Below are 27,208 nucleotides of genomic sequence, written 5' to 3' on the forward strand. Positions count from 1 at the left end.
CCCTCCCCCCATTTCCCTCCCCCCTCCGCCCCCTCACCAGCACACACACACACACACACACACACACACACACACACACACACACCTTTTTTTAAAGTGTGAAATGAATTGCCCAAGATCTCTTGTGGGTACTGCTGTGTATGAGGTCTTGGTAGATCACTGCCAGTTTTACGAGGTGACCCCGGGCAAACCCCTTAATACCTGAGTCTTCATTCCCTTCCCTGGAAAACAGGGGAAACGTGACAACAAAAATCGCATTCAATTTGGAGACAGATTATAAACTCATAGTTTGAGAGGTGGCGAAGGCATTCGAGGTCATCCAATCCAAGCACCTCATTTTACAAATGAAGAAACTGAGGCCCAGAGAGGTTGTAACTTGCCTAAATTCCTCCAGGAATGAGTCTGAGGTAAGATTTGAACACAGGTCTTTTCCAGCTGGAGTCAGCCAGGGCTCATTCCACTGCATTATAAAAGAGACTCAAATTTAGGTTCCTGCTCAACATCTGCTTATTAAGTGACCCATCACACTCTACTCCATTCCTTCGTGCCTCAGTTTCCTTACTGGTAATTTAGCAACTATAATACACTCCTTCACAAGTATTTGGGGAGGGTAGCATTTTGTACACCTTAAGGTGCTGTAGCAATGAGAGTAATTGTTATAATCTGTAAAAGGAAGATAATAGTTCTTGTATGGCAGACCTCTCAGGGCTAGTTAGAAGATCAATTAAGATAATGACTGAAATTATCTAGGAACCATAAAATGCTTTACAAACATAAGCTATTGAGGTGAGTGGTTCCAGTTGCAATTAGCTGAGCTGGGACTAGAACTCAGGTGGCTACTTCCATTGTAGTCCACCCTGAGAGTCCTGTCCAGTCAGCAGTGCCCCCCCCCAAGTTCTTAAGTGGAATTAGGGCCATTTGGCACATCTCACACTGAGCCACTGTCAAGATGTCAGCAGCTTATTGGCACTGACTGGTCCTATGTTATGAATGCAATAGAGAAGCTTGGGAGAAGCTCATACTAGATGGCATTTGGATATTTGGCTTTGGATAAATGGAAAAGTGGTTGCCACACCACTTCATTTGTTTTCTTGGCTCCTGGCAAGAAAGAGATGCATTAATTCGGGATCTTTAAAATGAAATCATAGAAAAGAGAACATCTGAGCTGGGCAGGAGAGCCCACTAGAGCTAGGAGGAACTTCTTGGAATATGGAATACCTAGGAAGATGGATTAATGCTTGCAAAGGTCAATGGAGGAAGAAGAAAAGTTTCAAGGGATTGAAAAGTAGTAAGAGAATGATGTGTTTGACTTCAGTGGCTTAGAACATTTGCTGACCACACATTATTTTGTTTTGAACCTTTCTCAAGTATGACAAGTAATGTAGTATAGTTATCACACTCTCATCTGCCCTATCCAATCAGCTCTTCAGTCAGGGAGATTCTTGGTCCATCGCATAGGTCTGTTTCCTTCTCTTCAGTGACAAAGATGCCATCATAGTTTGGTTCCTTGTTACCTTTCAATCTCTCCTCCCACATCCTACCTCCACCCAAAAAATGTCCTTTAAAATTTGGCTGTAACCTACTACTAAGCTTCCTGCCCTTTCTTCCTCTTGATATGCCCCCATACAAACACTATGTTCCCGCCAAATTTTTGTTCTTCCCTGAACTTTTCATTCTCCCTCCTGTCTGTGCCTTTGTTCTTAGGCTAACCCCCTCCCCTTACCCTCCACCCCCACCCCGACTGTCTTCCTTACTTCCATTATTTCATTCAGTGATGCTCCCACCTGACCAAATCCAGATCTCCAACACTCTAGCCTCCATCCTGATGCCAGTGCTCTCTTCCTTTCAAATTGTGTCCTTTTTCCTCCTTGGTGTCATGTAGCATCCTCTCCCTTCCATCCCCCCCCCACCCCCCAATAAATTCTTTCAGGGCACAGACTCCTCTTCCTTTTCTTTCTGTTTCTTGTGCCTAGTATAGCACTCGGCACATAGTAAAGGGCTTAGTAAATGTTTATTGAATAGAACATAGAATAGCCTTTCTTCCTTCCATTAACCAACATTAAGTGCCTATGTTCGAGAAAATGGTGTTGATTAGTGGCTAGAGGGCTGCCTTTGGAGTCTGGTAAACCTTGGTTCAAGTCTTGGCTCTGATCCATACTGGCTCTTTGAATATGGGCAAGTCACTTAAAATTTCAGGACCCCGGGTCCTCCCTAAGACCCTAACCTTTACAAATTAGCAGACAAAGGGAAGTTTCCACCCTGACTTAGTTCCTTATACTCGATACTTTCAGGTATTGCAAAGAAAATAACGTACAATTACAACACACTGTACCATTTGCTGGAGATGCAGAGATAGAAATGGCACAGAATCTGATCTCAATGAGCTTATAACCTAAAAGGGGGAAAGATGTGTTCCAAGTCACTGTGTTCCTCTAAGAGGGTGAGTGAAGTATGGAGAGGTCCAGGCAAAGATCCAGGAGAAGTTTCAAAGAACAGAATGTCACCACTGGGTAGAACTTTCTTTTTAAGAAGGAGTTCCCCACCCCATAAATTTTGTCTATAGTTTTGAGTGGTAGATTGGCTTAGAGTATTGGACTTGGAGTCAGGAAGACTTGGGTTCAAATCCTACTTCAGATTGCCAACTGTGTGACTCTGAGCAAGTCATTTGACCTCTCTAAGCCTCAGTGCTCTCACCTGTAAAATGGAGATAGGGAGAGTACCGAGTGCCCATATAAATATGACAATTGCTGTAATTCTCTGTCTTTGCCATTGCTTTTCCAGTGAGAACCCAGCTTTGGGATATAATGAAGCAGAATGGTACTTCAGTGTGAGAAGGTTCATTTCATTTTAATTCAATTCAATGAATGTGCTTTGAACACTTACTAAGTTCTGAACCTTCTAGTCAGGATAAAATGTTTTCTCCTCCACTACTGCCACCCCTATTGAATTCAGGCATCCTAAATCTTTTTTGTGTCCTGGACCCTTTGGACAGTCAGTCTGGTATAGCCTGTGGACTCCTCAGAATCATTTTTGTAAATGTATAAAATAAACAAAAAGTAGGACTCCCAAAGAAACCAATTATATTGCAATTCGGTTATTGACATATTTAACAAATGAATTCATGGACTTCCAGGTTAAGGATCTCTGATCCAGTTAGAGGCCATCTATCAGGAAGGGAACAATTACTTAATGAGACAAGATAGTCTATGATCCGTCAATTAAAAAACATCCATCAGGTATTTACAAAGGATACAAGTAAAGAAATGGAATGATTTGCTTTCAGGGAGTTTGTAGTCTATTGGAGGAAATAATGCATGTGCATATGAGTATATGAAACACATGAGAAAGCACTGGAAACCAGAGAAGGGGGGATCAGGAAGAGCCTTTTTAAAGAGGAAGGGTTTCATTTGAAGTCTGGAGGAAGCCAGAGATGCTAAGAGTCTTAGAAGAGGAGGGAGAGCATTCCAGATGTGTGTGGTGGTGGTAGTGGTGGGACAGTAATGCAAAGAGAGTGCCAAAATGAAAGAATGAATCCCAAGACGATGGAAGAATTGTCAGCCTCAGCCTGGGTCATCAAGGACTGGAAATGGAGAGCCGAGTCATTTATCTAACCTTGATGATTGTAGAGGGTTGACAAGAATAATGAGAGCCTCCCTTGAGATTGCCCCAGCTCCTTTCTCAGGGCATGGAAGAGTTAGGATGTGTAACAGTGTCACATTTTATATCACTTAGCATTCTCCCAATGACGGTGGTAAGCTGTGCAAATATTATCACCCCTGTGTTTGTTTATTTTGCTTTGTTTAGACTTGTGATTTTATTGGCCTGGGGATCCTTCCTGGTTTGGGAACTGAAGCATCTTAGCATTTTATCTGTTGACAGCTTTAGAAAATCTTATCTCCTCCTGAGATGTTATATGACTTGCCCAGGATCATACTGTCAGTATATATCAGAGATAGGATTTGAACTCAGCTTCTTCTTGACCCTGAGCACAGCCTCCCTTCTTATATTTCATAGAACCTCTCTCACACTCCCATTTAAGAGATAAAGAAACAGATCAGAGAAGGAATTTGCCAGGGGGTTACAGATAGTGGCAGAGCAGGGACATAGGATCTAAGTTTTCCTGCTCTTTCCCTTTGGACTTCACTTTATCCATTTGTAAAATGAAAGGATTAGACCATTGGATTGCCTCTAAAGTCCCTCCCAGTTCTGACATTCTGTTGTAAAGATCCATCTCAGCTCAATTCTAAAATATCTTCCAGCTCTGACATTCTTTATTTTAAGCTCCCTACCAGCTCTAACTGACATTCCTTGTTCTAAGGTCTTCTCAGCTTTCTCATTCTATGTTGTAAGATCTCACCTAGCTCTAATGTTCTATATTCTAAGGTTCCTCTAGACTCTGATGTTCTCAATTCTAAGTTCCCTACCAGCTCTATTGACATTCATTATTCTAAGTTCCCTACAGCTCTGACATTCTTTGTTCTAAGGTCCTCTCAGCTCTCTCCTATGCTGTAAGATCCCACCCAGCTCTCTTGTTCTATGTTCTAAGGTTCCTCTAGGCTCTGACTTTCTTAATTGTAAGGTCCCCTCCAGCTCTGACACTCTTTATTTCGTAGGTCCCTCAAAGCACTCACATTCTTTGCTCTAAGTCTAATATTCTCTCTCCCTCCCATCTGACTTTCTGTTCTGAGGTTCCTCTTAGTTCTGATGCTCTATGCTCTCCCAGCTCTGACATTGTGTTCCATGATGTAATGTGTCTTCCAGCTCTTAGCCCTCTGGGCTGCCATCAGCTATGAGATCCTCAAGGACACTGTCTTAGACTTTCAAATACCCTCGTTCCCTTCCCCTTCTCAGTGCTGGTAACAGCTCTGCAAACATATATCAGCTACTTGAGAAATACTGATTGAAATTGAATTGACTTCCATTTCTAGATAATTCTCACCTCAGTAACTACTTGGCTGAAGCTGTGACACTTCCCTGGATTTCCTCTTTGGCTGAAGGATCCCAGGGGCTAGCAGCACACACAAGGTATAGCTCCCACCAGGGAGGACTCTCTCCAGCTTTGGGGGACCTCATAAAGACAAATGCTGTGATGCCTGAGCAAAGAGTATTAGATCTGGGAGGGCCTGAAGACATTATCAAGAACAAACCTTTTCACAGATGAGATAAATAAGACTCAGGCAGGGAAGTCACCTGCTTTAGGTCAGTGGTTGTCAAAATGTGGTTTGGAGACTCCTGGGGATCCCAGAGAGTCTTTAGGGAGGTCCAAGAGGACAAATTATTTCCACAATACAAAGACACTTTAGTTTCCAATATGACAAATCTCAATAGATAGGACTTTCATAAACAAAAGCTCTTTTGGAGGAGTTCTCAGTTTTTAAGAGTGTAAAAAGGGGACCATCTAGGTAGACAGAGGCAAAAGGTCCTGAGTTCAAAGAGAGCCTCAGACACTTCCTTGTTGTGTGGCCCTGGACAAAGCACTTAACCCTGTTGCCTAGCCCTTACCACTCTTCTGCCTTGGAATCAATATTTAGCATCAATTCTAAGACAGAAGGTAAGGTTAAAAAAAAAAAAGATCTGAGAATTCTACTTTAGGTCATACCACAAGTGAGTAGCAGAGTAAGGATTTTAACTCTACCTGACTAACTCCATTCCAACTCTCTCTGATGCTTTCACCTGGATGCCCATGGATCTCCAGGTATAATCTAAAAGGTTCTAGGTCGGTGATGGTGAACCTACGGCATGTGTGCCAAAGATGGCATGCAGAGTGCTCTCTGTGGGTACAAGTACCGTCCCCCTCCCCAACCCCAAGTTTGTCACTAGAAAGGCAGAGGGATTCAGGCAGTACTGCTTCCTTCCCCCCTTCAACCATGCATGATGACTTTTTTTTTCATATCACCCACCCCTCTGCCCAGAAGTTCAATGGGAGTGAACAGGGGGTAAGGTGGGCAGTTCATAGGAGGCAGAGTTGGAGGGGAGCAGAGCTCTTGGGCCACTTCCCTCCTCCTTTTCACCTGCACTAAGGACATTTTTTCACTTCACTCACCCCTCTTCCCAGCAGCCCAATGGGAGCACTTCCTCCCTCCCCTGTCTGGGGCAAGGGGGGGGAGCCCTCTGGTTGCACCCAGTACTCAGTCTCTAGGAAGTGGGGCATGGCACACTATCTCTAAAAGGTTCACCATGACTGTTCTAGGTTGTCCTGAATTTAGTGACCAACCAACAATTCTCCTTGAAGGCTAGATTATAATCCCAGAAAAAGTAAAGTTGCAGGGGAGGGTGGGTAAAAGGATCAAAGTGGATTTTGGAAGAGGTGGAGGTAATCATTGAACAGAAAAGCTACGGCACAAAGTTCCTATCCTCAAGGATCTTAAAGCCTGCTTTTAGAGAAGGGACAAATGAGTCTGGAACAGAAGCAAACCACACTAGGCTCTAAATGGGGGTCATGTTAAACTAGGTGGTTGAAGTTTCAAGTGTTACAAGTCAGTGGTAGCTGGAGTGGTCAAGGAAAACTTCCTGGAGGAGATGGTGTTTAAAGACTGGGTAGGATTTGGATCATTGAAGGAGAAGCATTCTAAGCAGGGGGTAACTTCTCTTTAAAACAAAAAGCATGGAGAACAGCTGTATAAACATGTCCATGGAACCAAAGCTCTAGAAGGAATAATGCCAAGATTTGGAAAAATGGCTCTTTCAGGGAGGTATAAATTGAGCTCAGGGAAGTCCATATAATAATAATAATAGCTCTCTCTCTCTCTCTCTCATTATGCATCAGGGGTGCTAAGTGCCTTACAAATACTATTTCATTATTCCTCACTACAACTCTGGGAAGGAGGTACTATTATTATCCCCATTTTCAGATGAGGAAACTGAGGCAGACAGGTTAAGTAATATACTCAGGATCACAGAACTAGAAAGTATTAGAAGCTGAATTTGAACTTGGGTTTTCCTGACCTGGGTACTCCACTCATCATTCCACCTAACTGCCCCATGTGATTAGAACTGAGAATTTATGTTGGGAAGCATAGGAAATCAGGTTAGAGGAATGGGGATGAATTTTTATGGATTTAAAGGACCAACAACTAAAAGGGATTTTAGATCATATCATATCTACTCTCAGTCTTCATTTTTCTTTTTTCTTTTTAAACCATTACTTTCCATCTTAGAATCAATAGTGTATATTGGTTCCAAGGCAGATGAGTGGTAAGAGCTAGGCACTGGGGGTTAAGTGACTTGCTCAGGGCCACACAGCTAAGAAGTATCAGAGATCAGTTTTGAACCCAGGACCTCCTGTCTCTAAGCCTGGTTCTCAAATCACTGAGCCACCTACCTACCCTCTAAGTTTTTCATTTTTCCGAAGAGGAAACTGAGACCAAAGAATTTAAGTGATTTTACCCTAGAGGTAGAATCAAGATTCCAAGTCTTCTGGCTCCAAATTCATCCCTCTTTTCATCGTCACATATTACTTTTCCACAGTCTTCATGCAACCAGGAAATGTACATCCCCACTGTTACTGAATGAATACAATACTAAAGTAATTCTTGTCATCTTTAGTAATCTCATGACCAGCTTCTGGTCCATAGGTTTAGGCAATAAAGCTTATTATTGTAATAATATTTACCACCATCATTATTAATAGATGGAGACAGAATGACCTAGTAGGTAGACTATTGGCTTGAAGTCAGAAAGGCTTAGCTTCAAATTTTGCCTCTGATGTGTGACCCTAAGTCAGCACTGGCTAACCTTTTATGTGCTTGAATGCCCAGAGGGTAAATTCAAGCTGTCTGGGGGAGGGGTGCATTACCACATTTTAGGAGAGAACTGAGGGAGAAAGTGCTTACTTTGGGGGCTAGACAGAGGGGTGGGGAATGCAAAAAATATCCTCAGGCACTAGAAAGAGCAGCTCCCCAAGTGCAGCCTCTGCATGCATGCCATGTCTTTACCAACATGGCCCTAAGTGGTTCTGTAGATGAGGAAACAGGTTTGTAGGTTGTTAATGATAGAATTGGGCAGTTAGGTGGTATTGTAGACTGAGTGTCAGACCTGGAGTCAGGAAAATTCTTTCAGAGTTTAAATCTGGCTTCAGACACTTACTAGATGTATGATCCTAAGCAAGTCACTTAACTCTGTCTCAGTTTCTTCATCTGTAAAATGAGCAGGAGAAGGAAATGAAAAACCACTCCAGTATTTTTGCCAAAAAGAAAAAAAAAGCCAAAACCAAAACCAAATAAGGTCGTGGAGAGTTGGACACAATTGAAAAATGATTTAACAACAACAAAAATAAGGGAATTTCAGAAATCAGAAAGACTTGAACTGATACAGAGTGAAATGAGCAGAACCAAGAAAACATTGTACACAGAGTAAAACACTGTGGAACAATCCAATGTAATGGACTTTGCTACTACAAGATAATCCCAAGGGATTTATGAGAAAGAATGTGATCCACATCCAGAGAAAGAACAGTGAGAACAGAAATACAGAAGAAAAACCTATGATTTATCAGTTTTTTTTTATGGGAATGTGATTGGGGATTTTGGTTTTAAAAGATTGTTCTTATGCCCAAAGGGCGCTAAAAGATGGCCTTCCCTTTGATCCAGCCATAGCACTGCTGGGTTTATACCCCCAAAGAGATAATAAAGAAAAGACATACAAAACTTTTTGTGGTGGCAAAAAAATTGGAAAATGAGGGGGTGTCCATCAATTGGCGAATGGCTGAACAAATTGTGGTATCTGTTGGTGATGGAATACTATTATGCTCAAAGAAATAACAAAGTGGAAGAATTCCATGGGGACTGGAACAACCTCCAGGAAGTGATGCAGAGCAAAAGGAGCAGAACCAGGAGAACAATGTACACAGAAACTGATACTCTGTGGCACAATCAAATGTAATGGACTTCTCTACTAGCAGCAATGCAATGACCCAGGACGATTCTGAGAGACTTATGAGAAAGAAGCTATCCACATCCAGAGAAAGAACTGTGGGAGCAGAAACACAGAAGAAAAACAACTGCTTGATCACATGGGTCAATGGGGATATGATTGGGGATGCAGACTCTAAACGATCACCCTGGTGCAAATATTAATAATATGGAAATAGGTCTTGATCAATGACACATGTAAAACTCAATGAAATTGCACGTCAGCTATGGGAGGGGGTGGGAGGAGGGGAGGGAAAGAATATGAATCATGTTACCATGAAAAAATATTCTAATTTAATTAATTAAATAAAAATTTTCAAATCAGAAAAAGATTGCTCTATTACATACATCAATAATATGGAAATAGGTATAAGTGATAATATTTGTATAACCCAGTGGAAGTGCCTGCTGGCTCCAGGTCAGGGGAGGAAAGAGGGGAGGGAAAGAAAATGACTCATATAAACATGGAAAAATATAAAAAAATAAAAATAAAAAAGACATACACTTGGCGGTGAATTTGCTGATATTCCTCCCATCCCGCTATAATATAGGCAGCCATGGACTCTCAGAATTAGGAGGAGGCAGTCTGGTATCCTGAGCAAATTTGGCTGAGTAAGGATGGAAGGGAAGAGGAATTAGAAATGGGAGAGGAGTTCCCCAGAGAGTTCAGCTCCAGTATCTGTGGCACAAAATTTGTAGACATCTCAATCCACTAGAAGAATCCAGTATAAGGAACATGGGACACAGCAGGCAAGGGCTTGGATAGGAGGAAACGTGGCCCAGGAGACAGGGGGGACCCTGAGGGGTGGAGAGAAAATAGCAGATCTCCAGTGGTTAGACCAGTAGTGGCAGAATGGTAGGCTTGGAAGATTGACACCAAGGAGAAGCACTCTACCCAACTCCCAAGTCAGTGCCCCAGGGGCAAAGTCCTATTAACTTCATCCTAGTTGTGCCTCTGTTTCCTTTGTTGGTATGTAAGTGGAAAGGGCTGACCTTTTACATGTGGGTCTTTTGGTTCCTGAAAGAGGCAAAATTTGTGTTAGGGAAACTAAAATATATATATATAGCTTGGAAAGAAATTACTTCTTGTATAAATGGTGAAGAGAGACAGATTGTTCTGAGGACCTAAAGGGAATTGTTCCTCAGATAAATGTACTGAGAGGACTGATTGGAAGACAGAGCATTGGCTGAAGTAATGATATTTTCAGGGCATGATGGTCCATCCATCCGTTTGCAAATTATAAAATAGAGATTATAAAGGCTATAAGTTATATAAAATATATAAATTATAAATCAAATTACTAGTTGGGTTATTTGTGAAGATTATATAAAGACTATTGGGATCATCAGATAAACTAGTTGAGATTCACCTAAGAAATTAAAGATGGGTAACAAATAGCATATAAGAAGCACTGATCTAGAGCTCTAGAAATAATAATAACAGAGAAAAGGAGATGAGGGAGGGGCTGCTCAGTCACATAGTATAGTGGATAGAAGGCTGGATTTGGAATCAACAAGACCTGAGTTTGAATCCTGTTATAGAAATTTACTAGCTTACTGTTTCAGATAAATATTTCAGATATTTACATACAGATACAACACTGGGTAAGTCACTTAATCTCTACTTTTCTCATCTGCAAAATGGGTATAATGACATCACCTATCTCCCAGGGTTATTGTGAGGATAAAATGAGATTATACATACATACATATATATATATATATACATATATATATATATATATGTAGGTTCATAAACCTTAATGTGTTATATAAATACTAGTTATTGTTATTATTATAAATCCCTCCTAGATCACTGCTTTGTCATAGTGGAAGAGCTTGAAACTACAAGCTATGCCATGCAGATCCCTGAAGACTCCAAGAAGGACGGGTCATAGACAAGAGTTTTGACAAAACGTGATCTAGAGAAGACAATGGCAAACTGCTCCTCCATCTTTTCCAAGAAAGCCCCATGGATGGTGATAAACGAGAAGATGGAGAGTGTACAGTAGACTTCTGAGCAAGAGCAGGGGGCAACTACAAGTAGCTCTAGTCCTGAAGTGTCTGGGCCAAAATGGAAAGGAATCTCAGCTGTGGTATGTCTGGTGACATAAGGAAAGTCAGATGCACAAAGAGCAATATTGCAGAGGAACTGCAGAGCCATGAACCAAGGCAACCTGGATATGGCCAAACAGGAGATGGAAAGATTAAAGATGGACCTCTTGGATATCAATGAATTTAAATGGATGGGATTGGGTGAATTTAATTCAAATGATCACTGTGTATACTACGGTAGACTATAATCCCTTAGAAGAAATGGAGGAGTCCTCATAGAAAATAAAAGGTGACCAAAATAATACTAGGGTATAATTTCTTTTTTTAAATTTAATTAATTAATTAATTTAGAATATTTTTACATGGTTACATGATTCATATTCTTTCCCTCCCCTCTTCCCTACCCCTTCCCATAGCCAATGGTCAATTCCATTGGGTTTTTACATTTATCATTGATCAAGACCTATTTTCATATTATTAATATCTGCAATAGAGGGATCATTTAGAGTCTACATCCTGGGGTATAATTTCAAAAATGACCAAATGATATCTTTAAATCCAAGGCAAACCATTCAACAGTACAGTAATACTCATCTATGTTCCAATCACTGTTGCCAAAGAGGCTGAAGTTGCTCAGTTCTATGAAGACTTACAACATCTTCTGGAAAAAAATACACTAAAAAAAGACATATATTCATCATAGGGATTAGACTTCCAAAATAGGAAATGGAAAATTAATTGTAATAATAGGCAAGCTTGACCTCAGAATACAAAATGAATCAGGGCAAAGACTAATAGGGTTGTTGTTTTTCTTTCTTTCTTTCTTTCTTTCTTTCTTTCTTTCTTTCTTTCTTTCTTTCTTTCTTTCTTTCTTTCTTTCTTTCTTTCTTTCTTTCTTTCTTTCTTTCTTTCTTTCTTTCTTTCTTTCTTTCTTTCTTCTTCTTCTTCTTCTTCTTCTTCTTCTTCTTCTTCTTCTTCTTCTTCTTCTTCTTTCTTTCTTTCTTTCTTTCTTCCTTCCTTCCTTCCTTCCTTCCTTCCTTCCTTCCTTCCTTTCTCTTTCTTTCTTTCTTTCTTTCTTTCTTTCTTTCTTTCTTTCTTTCTTTCTTTTCTTCTTTCTTTCTTTCTTTCTTTCTTTCTTTCTTTCTTTTCTTTCTTTCTTTCTTTCTTTCTTTCTTTCTTTCTTCTTTCTTTCTTCCTTCCCTTCCTTCCTTCCTTCCTTCCTTCCTTCCTTCCTTCCTTCCTTCTTTCTTTCTTTTTCTCTTTCTCTCTTTCTCCTCTTCTTTCTTTCTTTCTCATCTTCCATCTTAGAATCAATACTAGATATTGGTTCCAAGGTAGAAGATCAGTAAGGGCTAGGGAATGAGGGCTAAGTGACTTGCCCAGGGTCTCCCAGCTAGGAAGTATCTGAGGTCCTTGAAGGACATTACCATGTCACTGAACATGGCAAACACTCTCTTTCAATAAACCAAAAGGTGACTCTCCACATGGATAATCACCAGATGGTCAGTATTGAAATCAGATTGAGTATATACTTTGTAACCAAAGGTAGAGATGCTCTAAACAGGGGATTAAAATAAGACATAGAGCTGACTGTGGTTCAGATCAGGAGCTACTTATTGCAAGTTATACTGAAGAAAATGGGGCAGGGGGTAGCTGGGTAGCTCAGTGGATTGAAAGCCAGACCTAGAGAGGGGAGGTTCAAATTTGTCCTCAGACACTTCCCAGCTGGGTGACCCTGGGCAAGTCACTTAACCCCCATTGCCTAACCCTTACCACATTTCTGCCTTGGAACCAATACATATTATTGATTCTAAGGCAGAAGGTAAGGGTTTCCATCTATTTATTCATTCATTTACTTATTTATTTATTTGTTTATTTATCATTTGTTCATCCATCCATCCAGTTATTTATTTGTTTTTAATTATGTTTTCAGGATTCATTTTCTTTCCCTTCCCCCCCCCCCCCCCCCGGAGCCAACAAGCAATATCCACTGAGTTGTACAAATGCTATCACTTGATAATGTAAGGGGTTTTTAAAAAATTGGGAAATCATCAGACCATATAGGAATGACCTAAATAACATCCCTTATGAATGTGAAATAGAAGTGATGAATGGATTTAAAGGATTAGACTTGGTAGATGGAGTGCTGGAAGAACTATGACCAGAGCTTTGCAATACTGTAGACGTCAGAGCAACAACAACAATAAAAAATCCAAAGAAAAAGAAGAGCAAGAAAACAAAATGGTTGTCTGGTGAGACTTTATAAATAGCTGATGAAAGAAGGAAAGTGAAAGGTAAGAAGGGGGAAGATAAACCCAACTGAATGCAGAATTCCAGATAAAAATAGCTAAGAGAGGCAAGGTTTTCTCAAATACACAATGCAAAGAAATAGAAGAAAACCACAGAATAGGAAATAAGAGTGATCTCAAGAAAATTAGAAATTTCAAGGGAACATTTTATGCAAAAATTGATTTGAGAGAAGACAAAACTTGTAAAGAATGAACAGAAGCAGAAGAGATTAAGAAGGGGTGGCAAGAATACCCAGAAGGACTGTACAAGAAAAATCTTAACATCGCTGGTGACCATGATAATATGGCTACTGATCTAACGTCAGACATCCTGGAGAATGAAGTATGCCTTGGGAAGCACTGCTAACAATATGGCTGGTAGAGATGATGGAATTCCAGTTGGGCTATTTAAAACCCTACAAGATGATTCTGTTTACGTGCTGTACTCAATCTGCCAGCAGATTTGGAAAACTCAACAGTGGCCATTGGATCGGAAAAGGTCAGTTTATGTCCCAGTCCAAAAGAAGGGCATTGCCAAAGAATGTTCTATGGAATAATTACACTCGTTTTACATGCCAGCAAGGTTATGCTGAAGATTCTGGATGCTAGACATTAGGAATAGATAAACAGGCTGGTTTTCAAGGAGTCAGAGGAACTAGACACCCAATTGCTCATCTTCACTGGATTATGAAGAAACCAAGAGAGTTCCAGAAAAACATTTACTCCTTTTTCATTGACTACACTGAAGCTTTTCACTGTGTGGATCACCACAAAAAGTGGCAAGTCCTCAAAGAGATGGAAGTATCACGTCATTTCACTTGTCTCCTGAGTATCCTGCATTTGGGTTAAGAAGCAAGAATTTAGAACCAGACATGGAATGATCAATTGGTTTAAGATTAGAAAAGGAGGGGGGCAGCTGGGTAGCTCAGTGGATTGAGAGCCAGGCCTAGAGATGGGAGGTCCTAGGTTCAAATCTGGCCTCAGACACTTCCCAGCTGTATGACCCTGGGCAAGTCACTTAACCCCCATTGCCTAGCCCTTACCACTCTTCTGCCTTGGAGCCAATACCCAGTATTGACTCCAAGATGGAAGGTAAGGGTTTAAAAAAAAGATTAGAAAAGGAGGACAACAAGGCTAAACATTGTCACCTTCTTTATTTAACTTATATAGAGTGTTAATCATGTGAAATGCCAAACTTGATGAATCAAAAACCAGAATTAAGGTAGCCAGAAGTATGCTGACAATACCACTTTTTGATGACGGAAAGTGAAGAATTAAGAAGCCTCTTAATGAGGGTGAAAAAGGAGAGTATAAAAGCACACACTCTCTCTTTCTCTTTCTTATTTTAATTAATTAATTAAGAATATAAGAATATAATATATAATATTATATATATAATAGATAAAATAATATAATAATATAATTAATTAAGAATAACAATTTCCCATGGTTACAAGATTCATGTTCTTTCCCTTCCTCTCCTGGCCTGGAGTCATCTGTCTCTCTGTCTCTCTCTTTGTATATGTCTGTCTCTGAAGATCTTAGCAACTGGTCCCATCACTTCCTGGCAAATAGAGGGAGAAGAAATGAATGGAAGCCATGTCAGATGTTATACTCTTGGGCTCAAAGATCCCTCAGATGATGACTGCAGCCATAGATAGTAAAAGGCACTTGCTCCTTGGAAGAAAAGCTCTGGCAAATCTGGACAGCACAGAAAAAAAAGAAGAAGACATCCCCTTGCTAACAAAAGTCCATGAAGATAAAGCTATATTTTTCCCACTAGTAACTGGTGGCCATGAGAGTTGGACAATAAGGAAAGTTGAGGGCTGCAGAATCGATGCTTTTGAGTTGAAGTACCAGAGATGTTAGAGGGTCCCTTGGACAGCAAGGAGATCAAATCAGTCAATACTTAAAGCAATGAATCCAGACTATTCACTGGAAGTCAAATATTGAAGTTTAAGATTAAATACTTTGGCTGTATAAGGACAAGACAGGATCCATTGGAAAAGACCCTGATGTTGGGAAAGATCGAAGGCAAAGGGAGAAGGGGAGGATGGAGGATGAGGAGAACAGATTAAATCGTGGAAGCAATGAATGTGTTGGGACAGATTTGGGGAGCAGTGGAAGCTAGAAGAGCCTACAGTGTTACAGTCCCCAGGATCACAAGGAGTAGGACGCCACTGAACAACTGAAGAACAAGAATTATTGGAAAGAAGCTCTGAGAAGGGAAAGATTATCAGATGAAGCGAGAAGTGAGAGAGAAAGAGCTGAGGTGAGTCAGAAGTTACAGGAAGGGGAATGGGTTAGGGATTGGTGAGAGAAGATGTTTGTGGAAACCAGAATACTGCTGCCTGATTGGGGCTCAGCTGAGAGATCCTGTTACATTCTGAAGCTGCGGGAAGCTCATTGGAAGAAAACCTGAATCTTGCTGCTTTGCGGGCTTATTCATCTCCAATGCTGAATTTACAGCCTCAGAGAGGAAACTACTCAGGGCTGTCTGTTTGCCCTCTATTTCTCTCTATGGTTTAAGGGGGAGAAGCAGAGCAGGGAAGACTAGAGCTCTGCATTTCCTCTTCTGTGAGAAGGGGCTGGGCATTGCTGAGAACTGATGGGATAAAACAGAATTCCTCCCTTTGAAGAGCTTGCAAGAGATGGTCAGCTTGCCCTTGTCGCTATCTTTATCTTGAAAAGGAAAAATTTCCCAGAGCTCTAGAGCAAATTTAAAGAGCTTACAAGTTCTTCAGTTTAAGGGAAATGTTAAAATCTTAGCACTTTCTCAGCATCTTGCCAATAGTGTCTGTGTGCTAAGAGTTTGTTTTGCTTCAGTGGCCCCAAGAGAAGCTGAGAGGGGGCTTTTCTTCATTGGAGGGTGAACTGTGAGAACCAGAAGGAGAACAGATATCAGAGAAGGTAGTTTTGCCCAGTAGGTGACATGTGATAAAGACTTCCTTAAGAAACCATGGATATTTCAGACAGTTCTCCAGTCTTTAGTTGCCCCAGCACATATATTTCCCCATCCATGGACCTCCTTACTAGGTTTCTGTAGGTGTATACTCATTTCTCTCTCTCTCTCTCTCTCTCTCTCTCTCTCTCTCTCTCTCTCTCTCTCTCTCTCTCTCTCTGTCTCTCTGTCTCTCTCTCTGTCTCTCTGTCTCTCTGTCTCTCTCTCTCTCTCTGTCTCTCTCTCTGTCTCTGTCTCTCTCTGTCTCTCTTTTTCTGTCTCTCTCTGTCTCTCTCCCTCTGTCTCTCTGTCTCTCTCTGTCTCTCTCTCTCTCTCTCTGTCTCTCTCTCTCTCTCTGTCTCTGTCTCTCTCTCTCTCTCTGTCTCTGTCTCTCTCTGTCTCTGTCTCTGTCTCTCTCTTTCTGTCTCTCTTTTTCTGTCTCTCTCTGTCTCTCTCCCTCTGTCTCTCTGACTCTCTCTGTCTCTCTGTCTCTCTCTCTCGCCCACTAATGCTGTGAGAGACCACGACTCAAGTTTATTGGTCAACCATTATATCATGATTATTCTTGTTCTAGGATTCTATTGAAGAAACAATGATAATTAATGGTTTGCCTTTAATTGAGTAAATTCTTTTATTAGGCTTATTGTTTATTGTTTTATATTTAAGGGTTAGTAGTATCATTGTGTAAATGGGAAACACAGCACAGGAATAGTATTAAAGTATTCCCCTCTATATACATACCAGGATTAGTCCTAGGATGGGGGAGAGACAGAGACAGAGAGAGACATAGACAGAGACAGAGAGACAGCCAGAGACACAGACACAGAGACAGAGTTTAGTTTGTAACTTCACATCATTCAGTTTTCTGGGACATCCTCAGGGACTCATTTGTTTTATCTGCAAGAGTGGAGATGGTCTGCATTCAAGAAGAGTGAACTATAGTAAATCATCTCTGAAGGTAACTTCCTGTCAGCTTCTATGATTCTGTGACTTCACGTCCAATGATCTACTCACTTCACCACCTAGCTCCCTATAGGTTTCTTGCACCTGTTACCTTTATTTTCTGTGTCCATTACTCTGCCATATAGTGGAGGGAAAAGCTCCTTCCTAGACATTTTGCCTCAGTGAGAAGCTATGATAAAGGGGACTCCTTATCTCTGTTGTCAGAAGGATCATAGGTCTAGAGTTAGAGGGGACTTTATGGTCTAGTCCTGTGGTGGCACACCTATGGCATCTATGCTAGAGGAGGCTCTCAGAGCCCTCTTTGTGGCCATCACCCTTGTCCCAGCACAAAATTCAACAGAGTTTGTTACTAGAAAGCCAGTGGAGCTGGGATGCTCCCCTCCTGAGTCATCCACCCTTCTGGCCAGCAGCCCAATGGGAACTTTTCCTCCTTCCCCTCTAGAGCAAAGTAGGGAAGGGACCTCACATGTGATGTAAGGGTTGCAGTTTGGGCACTCATTCTCTAAAAGGTTCACCATCACTGGTCTAGTCTAAACAATCCCTTCATTTTACATATAAGGAAAGTAAAGCCATGGAAGGTGAAGTTTCTTGGCCATATCACAAGTAAGTAAGCAATAGACCTGTGATGAGAAGGGGTTAGGAAGTGGATTGGGTGACAATTAAGTATAGACAATTCGTTCATGGAGTTTAGCAGTCAAAAAGAGGCTAGATCTGTGACAATATTTAAGGGTGAAGGTCAATGCATCTTTGAAATTGTTAGGGTTAAGACTCAAGGACTTTTTACAAAGTGAAGTTTGAGCAGGCATGATGGACTGGAGAAACGGGGAGCAATTTCAAGTACTATAGTTCAAAGTGGGAATGAAATCTGGCATTGGAGACATTTTCCAGTATGGGGCAGGGGGAGAATCATAGCTGATTGCTGTCAAAGAAGGGAAATTTCAGAGTTCAAGATCTTGAAAGTGAAAAGTTTGGGAATGGCAGTGAAGTGGAAGGTATAATCAACCTACATACACTTGAGGTAGACTAGAGAATGTGACCAACATGATTGGGGAGGTTGCTGTACTAGGAGAGCAAGTGGTTGAAAGGTTCATGGAATGGACTATGGAAATTACCAGGAACAATGGCAAGGGTTCTAATATTGAAGAAGACATTGAGCAAGGAACTGAATTCCTTGAACAAAGAGGGGGAATGCCTTCAGAACCAGCAACTGAAATACTGGTTTGGTTAATATAATTGCAGTAAACTTCAAACAAGGAGTGTTGACTGAATGATTGTGGCAGAGAAAGAATATGGAAGCAATACTAGGGGGTGATATAGTAAGAAGCAGAAAGCTGGACAAATCCTCCTTCTGGCCAAGGCATCAGAGTGTTTGCCAAGAGGAATGGCCAGCATTGGAGTCTAAGGCAGAGAGGCAGCAGCTTCAACAGGGAGGCAATTTTCAATGAATTCCAGAAGTTGAGAGGAGATTAGAAGGGAGAGTTCTAGACGGGAAGGGAGTTTATTAACAGCAGAGGAGGAGATCTAAGGCACAGAGTGGACATTAAGGCAGAGAAGGATCAGGTCTAGGGAAAATAGCTTAGGAAAGATAATTTAGAGGAGAGGTGGGGGGGGGAGTTTTTTTTAAACCCTTTCTGGATAGACTTTATTCCAGAATCTTTGGGATTGAAAGCAGAAGAGCAATGGTTTTGTTAATTATAGGGTAGAGGAAAAACCAAACAGGGGAATGTTTGTAAAATGAATTGTCCTTGAGGTTGTAATTAGGATGTTGGTACAAAGGTGACCCTGCTACTTGTGTATATCCCTCCACTGAGGAAAAGAAGGGGAGGAGAAGAAATATAAACCAGACTCGATAGCTTCTAGGGTACTGAATGTCAGAACTAGGGAGTATTTAAAACATAGAATACCTATTCTTGTTATTTAGTCTTTTTCAATTGTGTCTGACTCTTCATGACCACATTTGGGATTTTCTTGGCAGATACTGGAGTGGTTTGCCATTTCCTTCTCCAGCTTATTTTACAGACAAGGAAACTGAGGCCAACAGGGTTAAGTGATTTGCTCATGGTCACACAAGTAGTAAATATCTGAGGCCAGGTTTGAACTCAGTAAGATGAATCTTCCTGACTCTGAGTCTAGCATTATATTTACTTCACCACTTAGCTGCCCACTGCCCACTCTAAAGAAAGTCAGCTAATACTATAGTAATACTGTAATAATTATGATGATCTCTGGGAATTTTAATTGGATATCTGTCCCTCAGGTTCTCCCTGGCTCCTTCAGCTTCATAGACCCAGGCTTGGATCAGAATATACATTCTGACCTGCAACCCCGGCTATATATCCCCTTCTGTTTAACAGGATTCAAAAAGATTATTCAGTAGAGTGTTTTCCATTTTTCTTTGGTAAGAGGAACTCCTGGAACTTTGGGTATGAAGGATAGAGAGAAAGGTAAAACATTACCCCTGAAAGGCAGTGTGGTATAATGGGAAGAACATTGTAGGACCTGGAAAATCTAGGTTCTAGTTCTAACTATACCATTATAAGTGACTATGTTAAGTGTTTTTTCCTCTGTAAAAATGAAGCTTTTGGACAAGAAAAAGTCAATTTGTCAAACACCTATTTGGGGCCAGGTGTACTCAGTACTGGAGATACCAAGAAAATAAAAGAATGAAAACAAACCCAAAATACACTCCCCCTCCCCAAATCACCAGTTCCTGCCTTCAAGGAGCTTATAATCTATTGGGAGAACCAACAAGCAAACAACAATGATGAACCAGGATATAGACAGAATAAACAGGAGATAATTTCAGGGGGAAGGCACTAAGATGGAGAAGGGCTAGGAAGAGCTTTTTGAAGAAGAAGATGGGGTTTACTTGGAAGTCAGGGAATTCAGGAAGCAGAAGGGAGAATTCTTACAACAACCTGAATGGTGTAGGGACAGAAGATCATTATCTATGAAGATTGGGAGAAGGAATTGGACATGTTTGGTCTAGAGAAGAGGACATTTATGGAAGATATGATAACTGCCATAAAGGGCACTTTCTGTCATAGAAGAAGGATTAACTTTATTCTACTTGGCTCTCAAGGACAAAACAAGTAGCCAAGTATGGAAGTTGCAGAGAAACAGATTTAAGATTGACATAAGCAAACATTTCCTAATAATTGAAGCCAATACAAAGTGAAATGAGATGCCTTGTGAGCCAGTGACTTGTCAACCTTTTATCTCCCTTCTGTATCAGAAAATTTGATTAAAGCTTGGTGATCGTTTGTTGAGGATACAAATTCTAGAAGGGATCCTCTAGAATGGATTATTGTCTCTATTATGAGTTGTTGATCATTTCCATTAAGAGCTGGTAAATTGGGGGCAGCTGGGTAGCTCAGTGGATTGAGAACCAGGCTTAGAGATGGGAGGTCCTAGGTTCAAATCTGGCCTCAGACACTTCCCAGCTGTGTGACCCTGGGCAAGTCACTTGACCCCCATTGCCTAGCCCTTACCACTCTTCTGCCTTGGAGCCAATACCCAGTATTGACTCCAAGATGGAAGGTAAGGGTTTAAAAAAAAAAAGAGTTGGTAAATTAACTGACCTCTGAGGTCTCTTCCATATTGCTGAGTTTGTAACTTAACAAGTTTTAAAATTAGATTACAAAGTAACCCCCCAGCTTTGAGATTCGGTGTTCTAAGGTCCATCTAGATCTTAACATTTTTTGTTTTGTTTTAAGGCTTCTCTCAGCTCTGACATTCTCTTTTCTGAGGTTCTTTCCAGCTCTGGCATTTTCTGTTTTAGGGTCCTTCCCAGTTTTGATATTGTCTATTCTAAAGTTTCTCCCAGCTCTAAGAAGCTAACTGTTATTTATCTACCTCCAAGACACTCTCCTTTCTTCTTCAGAGTTCAGTTTTTCTCTCTTCCTCAACTCCTTCCTATGACTACTAAATGATGTCAATCTTTCAAAGTCGCAAACTGAATTCATTATCTTTTCTCCTAAACTTTCACCTCTTCCTAACTTCTCTGTTCCATGTGGAGGGTACCATGATTTTTCGAGTCACTCAGCCTTGAAACCTAAATGTTATCCCTCAACTCTTCTCTCTTTTTTTGCTCTCTGTATCTAATCAGTTGCCAGCTCTTGTCATTTAACATCTCTCATATAAGCCCCCTTGTCTTCTCCAACACTGCCATCACCCTAGTTCAAGTCCCCATTGCCTCATGGTTAGTCTTCTTGCCACAAGTCTCTCTCCACTCCAGTACGTCCTCCATTTGACTACCAAATTAGTCATTAGATCATCTCTAATTTCAAACCAATCCAGTGGCTCCCTCTTTCCTCTAGAATCAAAGAGAAAATTGTCTTTTTAGTTCATAAAGCCCTCATTTGCCATCCTCCCTTTACCAGTCTTTATAGCTTACCTTTCCCTAAATGCCCAGCAATCCAGTGACAATGACTTCCTTATTGTTCCTCACCTATAAAACTTATCTCCCACTTCTAGGCATTTTTACTAGCTATCCCTTAAGAACTGGCACTCTGTCCTTCCTCATCTCTGCCTCCTGGCTTTCTTGAAGTCTCTGCTGATGTCCCACCTTCTACAGGAGCCTTTTACCACCTAGTGCCTTCCCTCAGGTGACCATCTCCAATTTACCTTGTCTGTCTTGTTTGTATAGAGTGGCTTTACCTGTTAGTTCCTTGAAGGCAGAGACTTTAAAAAAATCTATTACACTGCCTGGCACATAGTAGGTTCTTAATAAATGTTTATTGATTTGACTTCTTGACTCCAAGTCTACGTTACTATCCACAAGGCTGTGTTGCCTCTTTGATCGGAGTCTTCCTTTTCATCCATTATTCTGTGTTCTGTGAAAGGAGAGGTTGGCATGGGCGACAAGAGGCAGGCTCTTCTGTTGGCCTGCTTTGTTTCCAGCCCCTCTGCTGGAGAGTAGAGCCTGACCTCCAAGAGCTTTTACTGGTGGGAAGTTTGTTTTTCTGATGTTCAGCCAACATTTTCCTGGCTTTAATTACATCCCATTAGCCTTGATTACATGCTTCTGCCAGCCTAGATCATTCTTTTCCTTCCTAGATATTTACACTTCTCGGTTCTCCTGGGGATGCTCCGGGCACATATTTGGCTTTACACATGGTTCTTTCTCTCTCTTGTTCTGTCACTACTTTCTTTGTCTATTGCTCTTTCCTCCTATTTCTCTCTGGGCCTGTTTTTGTTTCTGATTCCGTCTCTGCCTCTGTTTGTCTCTCAATCTCGTGTCTTGCTCTGATCAGAGCCATAACTTTGGCAAGGCAACTGGATGTTTGCCCCACAATACCAAATGGAGAGGGATGTGATGAATACAATTCTGAGAGATGAGGTTCTGAGAATGAAAAATCAATGTGTGGACTAGGCTAGCAATAATCGACAAATGTAGGGTCAATAATCCTCTTGGCAGTCCAAGACGAGGATGCAAAGTCTTGGGCATCTTCAGTGCACTTATTGTCTCTGTGACAGCTTGTTATTTGGTCCTGTCCTCCATAGCAAAGGACAGCTCTAATGAATGGAGGGGAGATCCCAGCTCCCCCAGGATTACAGCATCATTGATGGGACAGGTCAGCTGAGAAAGTGGTCTGGCCATGAGACTTCAGTAGCCTTGGACAACACAGGTACGAAAATCCACCCTGCTCCTCCTCACACTTCAACTTCATGAGTCACTTGACCCAACCTCAATTTTGCCCCAACCTCCATGAGGAGAACCAAGGGCAAAAGTTCATTGCCTTGGGGGAGCATCTGGTTCTAGTTTAGATTCTGTTTTTAGACTAGACAGAACCCAAATTCCCATTTGGGAAGGGCCCATTCCAATTTAGCAGATGCTTTAGAGCAGGAATGCAAGGTCATTTCTGGACTGTCAGAGAAACCTCTTTTGTGCTCATCTAAGGAATCCCTATTTAGATTTAGATGGAAGAAGCAATGTTATGGATTAATATTAAAAATAATATTAAATTATTAAATAATAAATATCAAATAAACTAATCAATTAATATGTAATCAAATTATATAAAACAAATACCAAATTATTAAATATTATTAAAATGAATTATTAAATAATATTAATATTAATATTAATTTATTATAATTATATTATTGTTTTATATATTGTATTATTAACTTATACTAATATAAATATTATTATAAAATAATAATTATTAATATTAAAAATAAAAACAAAAAATAAGCATTAATATTAATATTCCTTAGGGAGCACTTGCTTTCTGTCCTGCCATGGCATAGAAAGAACAGAACTTAGCAGCACCTTAGGAAGAACAGTGGGTTGAAATAGGAAGCTATTAAATGGTAGGAGGGGTGAGTTTTTTTTCTCCCCAGCTTTATCCAGCAGGATCGCAGTATTAGTATTGTGTTAGTATCCTAAGGGTTTTCTTCTTCCTACATCTATGTACAAGGTGGTATTGCCCCGGATCCCTTGAATGCAAAGATTTGATATTACTTGCCTTGGACCTGGTTTGTGATACTTGCCCCAGGTTTGAAAATTCCTACTAAAAATGGCTCTGTCCCTGGTCTTTTTGGTCTAGACAAATATAGACGTAACCCAAAGTGAAAAGAATTCAACCCACTCCAGCTCCTAATTCCTGGTGTCGGGTTCTCTCATAAATATTTTAAATAAATAAGTATATATTTTAGGGGCTGTGGGAAGCACAGAGCAGTGATATAATGAAAGTAGAGAAATAGCAGTTGAGAAAACAAATTCTTAAAAGGCTACAAGAGAAAACCTCTGACCTCAGATTGGATATATACAATGTTAAATATTTAAGTAGTACAAGAGGAACTACACGTCCAAAAACAAGGAGGAGAATTTGGTTTTTCTTGAATTCTTGAGACTTGAGATGAGACTTATGAGTAAAATGTAGTTCAAGATGGGCATACCTTTTTCAAAAAAGATTCAGGACAGCTAGATGAAAATGGAGGGTGGGTGTTTAGGTCTACTGTTTACTAAGTGTAAGCAATATCTGTCCCTGTTTCTTGAGAACCATCCCATATTGAAGAAGAAAAAAGAAAAAGATTTTTAAAAATCCTGTAAAATCACCAACACATCAACAATGTCTGAAAATAAATGCGATTGAATACACCTGTGAGCTTCTGATTTCTGCAGTGGAGTAGGATTAGGGTGTCTTAAGTCTCTTTGGAGCTGTGCTTTGTAATTTTGCAACATTCAATTTTGGTTGTTTTATGGTAGGTAGTTCTTCTTTCCTCTTGAGTTTTGTAGACATATTATAGACTGGTTTTTCAACTCTGCTTTCTTCACTTTGTACCAGATCATAAAAACCCTTCCATGCTTCTCAATATTCATCACATTCAATATTTTTATACACCAGTAAAAATTCCACTATACTTATGTGCCACAATTTGCTTAACCATTCCCCAATTAATGGGTATCTGCTCTTTTTCTACTTTGATGCCACCACAAAGAGTGTTAGAAATATTTTAGTACAAATGATGTCCTTAGGGTATAAGCCTAGTAGTAGAATTTCTGAGTCAATGGTTATAGATATTTTAATTTCTTCATTCACATAATTTTAAATTGCTTTGCAAAATGGTTGTACTAATTCACAGCTTCACCATCAATGTGCTAATTGTGTCTATCTTCCCATAACTCCTCCAATGTTGACTATTTCCATTTGCTGCCATCTTTTCCAGTTTGAAGGATGTGGGATGAAACGTCAGGGGCATTTTGATCTGCATTTCTTCTTTTAGTAGTGATCTGGAGATTCATATGGTTGTTAGTTCTTTGAAATTCTTTTTTGGGTTCTTATATCATTTGATCATTTATCTGTTGGGGAATGGCTTTTGGTCTTGTCTATTAGTTGTTAATTTATCCTTATCCATCTCTTATCTGTGAAATTTGATACAAAAATTTCCCCACTCTATTGCTTCCCTTCCCTTCTGGATACAATGATCTTGTTTGTGTAATCAAAATCATTTAACTTATCTTTTGAAATTGTCTCTATCCCTCGTTTAGTTAAGAATCTATTCTGCCAATAGCTGTAAATGGTAGATAATCTGCTTCTTTTCCAATTTTTAATGGAAGGATTTTAAATATTAAAATTATCCATTTAGAAAATATTGTAGAATGTTAGAATATGTAAGAAGTTATGAGCCACTTTGTCAGTTTGTTCTCCAATTTCCTCAGCAGCTTTTTGTTAGAGATTTCTCTCCTAAACAACTTTATTTTCTGGATTGTTCAAAATTGGAGTATTGACTTCCATTATTTCTGATTCTCCCTTGGCTACTCTGTTCCATTGACCTATTTCTCTATGTTTTTATCCAAATGGTTTTGGTAATTACTGAAGTCTGGAAGGCCAGGCTACTTCATTCCTACCGGTTTTCATTATTTCCCTTGATATTCTAAGTCTTTTTCCAAATAAAGTTTGTTATTACCTTATAGGCTTATGCAGTTTCCCTTTGATAGTTAGATTAATAAAGCATTAAAACTGTAAATCATCTGTTAGAATTATCATTTGTATTATATTGGCATGACCCAGCAATGAGTACTTGTGATTTTTTAATTTAAGGAGCACTGTGTAATGGAATCTATCCAAGTATTTTCATAAATTGGTCCTCAAACACCTAACATATTGCATGTTTTTTTTCCTAAATGAAATTTCCCTTTCCATTATTGTCTCCTGAATTTTATTATATAGAATTACAGTTGATTTTTGTGGGTTTGTTTTGTACTCTGTCAATTTGCTAAATGTGCTAAGCTGTTAATAATTACAATTAGTATCTTTGCTGATTCTTTATGTTTTCTAAATTGACCATGTCATTTTAAGCCAGAAATAGTATTATTTCCTCTTTCTTTGTCTTTTTTTGGTGCCTTTTCCTTTTGCCTTATTGCTATTTTTAGCATTTCAAAGACTATATAATAGCATATAATATAGAATGGTAGGGCTAGTGGGAATCTTCTTCATTTTTGTGTTTATTGGGAAAACTTCTAGTAGATTTCCTATTATATTTGATACATATTTATTTTTTCAGAACTGATACTTTTTATGGTTTTAGAAGAACCATTTTATGATTATGCTTTGTTAGTTAAATTTTTTTTTAACATGAATCAGTTGTATTTTATCTGTGGGTTTTTCCTTCATCTATAGAGCTAATCACCTGGTTTTATATGTCTTTATTTTTAATATGATTCTTTATGTTGTTTTCCTAGTGTTGAATCGCCCTTTCATCCAATATATAAATTCAAACTGGTCATAATAAATGATTTCTAAGATGAATGGCCATAATCTATTTTATATATTGTTTTATAGTTTTATGGATAGATATTCATTAATTATATTGGTCAATAATTCTCTTTTGTTTTATCCTTCCCTAGATGAGGATGATATTTCTTTTATAAACAGATCTGGTAGAGTTTGTTTTTTATCCATTTTGAGAATAATTTATGTATTATTTTTACTAATTGCTTTTTAAAATTTTGATATAATTTTCCTGTGAAGCTAAATGACCAAGAGTTTTACTCTGGTAGTTCCATTACAAGTACTTTTATTTCTTTTTCTAATATTGGCTTAATTAAAATCTCTATTTGTTCTTCTGTTAATTTATATATTTTATATTTTTGAAAGTATTCATCTATTTCTTTTGTATGTTCAGATTTGTTAGTATATGATTGCTTAGTAGATTCTAAGAATTTTTATTTCATTTGGTTTTGTTGTGATTTCATATTGTTAATTTGATATTTCATTGATTTGATTTTGTACCCTCTTCTTTTTAATCAAGTGGGTTAAAGTTTTTCAAAATCAATTTTGTTAGTTTTTTCAAGGATCTAATTTTTAATTTTATCATTTTCATAATCTTTTTGACTTTCAACTTCTTTCTCCTCTAATTTTTATTATCCCTTCTTTTGTGCTTACTTGTTGGCTTTCTATTTTTAAAACTGCATATCCTTGTTCCCTCAAGTCTATTAATCTTTCCCTTTTTTACTTTGTTAATCTGTGTTTGAAGGATATAGTTTTCCTCCAAGGGTTGCTTTCACTTCATCACAGAAATTTTGTGATATGTTGTTCCAT

Source organism: Monodelphis domestica, chromosome 6, assembly GCF_027887165.1.
Source record: "Monodelphis domestica isolate mMonDom1 chromosome 6, mMonDom1.pri, whole genome shotgun sequence".
Taxonomy (NCBI): Eukaryota; Metazoa; Chordata; class Mammalia; order Didelphimorphia; family Didelphidae; genus Monodelphis; species Monodelphis domestica.